Source organism: Castor canadensis, chromosome 15, assembly GCF_047511655.1.
Source record: "Castor canadensis chromosome 15, mCasCan1.hap1v2, whole genome shotgun sequence".
In the NCBI taxonomy this organism is placed as follows: domain Eukaryota; kingdom Metazoa; phylum Chordata; class Mammalia; order Rodentia; family Castoridae; genus Castor; species Castor canadensis.
In genome coordinates, this window is record NC_133400.1 from 34,055,377 (window position 1) to 34,058,717 (window position 3,341).

General features: G+C 46.1%; 1 long non-coding RNA gene across 1 annotated transcript; it reads right to left on the reverse strand.

The window, feature by feature from the left end:
- Positions 1 to 235: 235 nt before the first annotated feature.
- On the reverse strand, positions 236 to 2,656 carry LOC141417197 (uncharacterized). Its single transcript, XR_012441785.1, has 3 exons — positions 2,351 to 2,656; positions 1,919 to 2,049; positions 236 to 430 (listed from the first exon to the last, which is right to left on the reverse strand). It is a non-coding gene; the product is annotated as an uncharacterized lncRNA (long non-coding RNA).
- Positions 2,657 to 3,341: the final 685 nt, after the last annotated feature.

Genomic DNA, 3,341 nt, shown 5'->3' on the forward strand with positions numbered 1-3,341 from the left:
ACCCTTACCTAGTGCTGGACCCTTTCCCTTGCACTTCCCGACCTCCAGAACTGTGAGCCAAACAAATTGTGTTTATTACAAATTACTCAGTTTCAAGTATTGGGTTTTATAAGAACAATGTGGACAAGGACAATTTTATACCACTGATGTCAACACAAAGCCTTATCCATGGGAAGTGCTCATGTTCAGTGTTATCTTGCACAAATGACACAGCAACTCCTCTGGCATTGCCCTTCATGTGCATTTATTAAGTATCACCTGATGGTCAAGAACTATGCTAGAGTCTAGATGTCTCCAGAACCTGGCACGAAGCCCTCTCCTCTTCCCTCTCCCTGTGGAGAGGCTTTGGTGAGTCTTGCCCAGTCATCCTGCAGTTGCCAGTGAGTTCCTTTAATCTCTGCAGCCACAGCACCTGAAGCCTCATCTGATCCTGCCCAAGAGAAAAGGGTTTATGAATGGAATAACAAGGGTTGCGTGGACAAATGGATGAGTGGGTGGGCAGATGGGTGGATGGATGGATGGGATGAATAGATAGATGGATGAATGGGTGAATAGGTAGATGGGTAGATAGATGAAGGATGGATGAATGGATGATGGATGGATGGATGGGTGGATGGGTAGATGGGGAGATAGATGAGTGGGTGGATGGATGGATGGAAGATGGATAAACAAACTATATTCTGATGCATATACATTTTAAGCCTTCTGTGAAGTATTTCTCATCATGCTTTTAATTTTATATTAAGTGTCATTCTCATCTCTCCGTGACTCTATATGTGGCCTGGGTACAAGGCAAAAGAGGTGGATGAATAAGATCTGGCTGTGGGGGAGGTCAGAAAGGCGCTAACAAGCTATAAATGACCTCCCCCTGCCTATTCAGGCATAAGTAATGTCCCCAAATTGCCTACAGTCAAAACTGCCAATCCCAAGCTGACTGCGATGAATCAGGCTTCCACATATGCAATAATGTGATCAATTTCTCATTTCGCTGAATAAATAAGCTGGAAGATGGGGAACTGTCTCTGACCCACTGTTAACCTTCTGCCTCATTATTCATATCAGACCTATGACATACATGTAAGAAATCCCTGGTTCAATTTTAGCTAATTATTTGTTAGGACGGAAGGCTCCGTGAAGTGTTACTGATGGTACAAGTGCCCAGGGACCTCCAGACAGAAAAATCAGATGGTGAAAGCCTTTGTCTAGAAGGAGGGAGGCTGGGGAGTGGGCACTTTTTCTTCCCCAGCCAGAAGCTTATAGTAGTGTGTCCATATGCTCACACATGTTTATTTCCCTCTGAGCATGATGCCGGGTATTTTATGACATTTCTGGTTATTGTTAGCTTGTACTTATGAAGATCACACCCCCAAAATCAGTCCTTTCACTGGAAATTAATCCCGTGATAGTCTTCTCCTGCCCCACTCAGCACACCTGGGGTGGACACGTATTGCCAGAGGTTTGGGAAGCATTAAAAATGGTCATCTAATTGTCGGACTGCCTCTGGAGATGTTTCTGGGGAAGCTGCAGAAATTGGGATGTCACCCATATAGGAGATGGGGCAGGTGATGCCTGCAGAGATGCCAGACCCTGTTAGCAAGGTCCAGGGGACAATGGTGGCTTCCCTGGAGGAGGACACTCATGGTTGCCTCTCTAGGAAGAGCCTGTTGGCTCAGCCTAGAAGCTCCAGTTGTGCCCCACAGGGAATTTGACTAGCTGCCCTCGTCAGGGGTCCATCTGGAAATCAGCTTGTTAACTCTCAGGGAAGCTCCCGCAACCAGGAGAGCACAAACTTGTTTTAGGTGCAGTTGTTTGCTTAAGAGAGCCAAGGTCTTTGTCATTCACTGGCTGCCATATTGATCGCAGAACCATCTTGGCATTCCCATTTTAGACTCGCCGAGTTTCCTCCAGGCAGGCTCACCTTGGGAGACTTAGTTGATAAGCATGTCTGTTCCTTTCATTGGACAGATGGCTTGTGAAATGTGTCAGGCTCTGGGCTACACCTGGAGGAGCAGCAGCATCAGGCGTGGTGGCCTTCATGGAAATTTCTGTCTAATGGGGAGACAAAGATTATTAAGGCATCATTCCATGAGGAGTGAGTTATAGGAAATTCATACAGGTATAGGGCACAAAGGAGGTGATGGATTTGGGGGGCAGGGAGGTTTCTAGGAGGTTACCCTAAAAGATAAAGTGCTGTGATTCAGGGTAAGAGTGGGAAGGGAATAGGGGAATGGGGAAGGGGAGGTCTACCAGAAGCAGGGAGATAAGAAGGGATGTGACAGGACAACAGTCACTGCTAAGACTCAAAGAAGAAGCCACAGAGGTCAGTCAACCCCATCACAAAGGACCTCACCTGTCCACTTCTGGAAATGAATGCTCCAACTCTGAGGTAAGGACTTGGACTCCAGTAATAATTACTCTGTGTTTGGGGAGGCAAAGTGACTCACATCTGTAATCCCAGCTACTTGGGAGTAGAAATAGGAAGACCACAGTTCAAGGCCAGCCTTGGGAAAGAAAAGTTATCAAGAACAGTCTCAAAGAATAAGTTGGATGTGGTGGTGTGTGCCTATAATCTCAGCTATGTGGTAGGCATAGGTAAGCAGCCAGCTCTGGGCAAAAAGCTAGAGATCCTCTCTAAAAAATAACTAAAGCAAAAACGTGTGGCTCAAGTGGGTAGAGCGCACCTGCCTGGCAAGTGTGAGGTCTTGACTTCAAACCTCAGTACCATGAAATAATAATAATAATCACTCTGTGTCTTGGAGTCTGAGATTACAGACATAAATCAGTGTGTAGGGACTATATCTAAAAGTCACACCTAGGAACTTTGACTTGGGGGGATTTTAATTCCAACATATCTTGAAAAAAATGAAAAGATCAGCTTTGTATCTCATGAAGGTCTCAGGCCCCATATTGCTGAGGGTGTTGTAAGAGGGCTTGGCGAGACAGAAAGACACCATGCCATCCATGAAACAGAATTTTCTCCAGTTTGCAGACTGAGACCCAAGGAGACACAGGGCTTTGACAGTCCTTAGCGATCGTTGGGCGATGGCTTCACCCAGTCATTAGGAAACAGAGTTCCAGTGTGAACCTAGTTCTGCTAGGGAAATGGGAGAAACCCCACAGCTAATATCCAGAATATAAAGCTCCAGGAAAAAGGAGAATTTGTTGCTTTTAAGCCAGAACAGTTCCCTGGGGAACAAACCTAGCGTGTCTTGACCAAGGAGTTGCATTTCTGCAACATGGCAACCTAGCACCTTAGATGGTCGAGAACAAATGTGAATTGCCCGGAATGTGAATGCCTGGGCCAGGGTTCCTCAAGTTCCTTACAGACCTCTGACCAAATG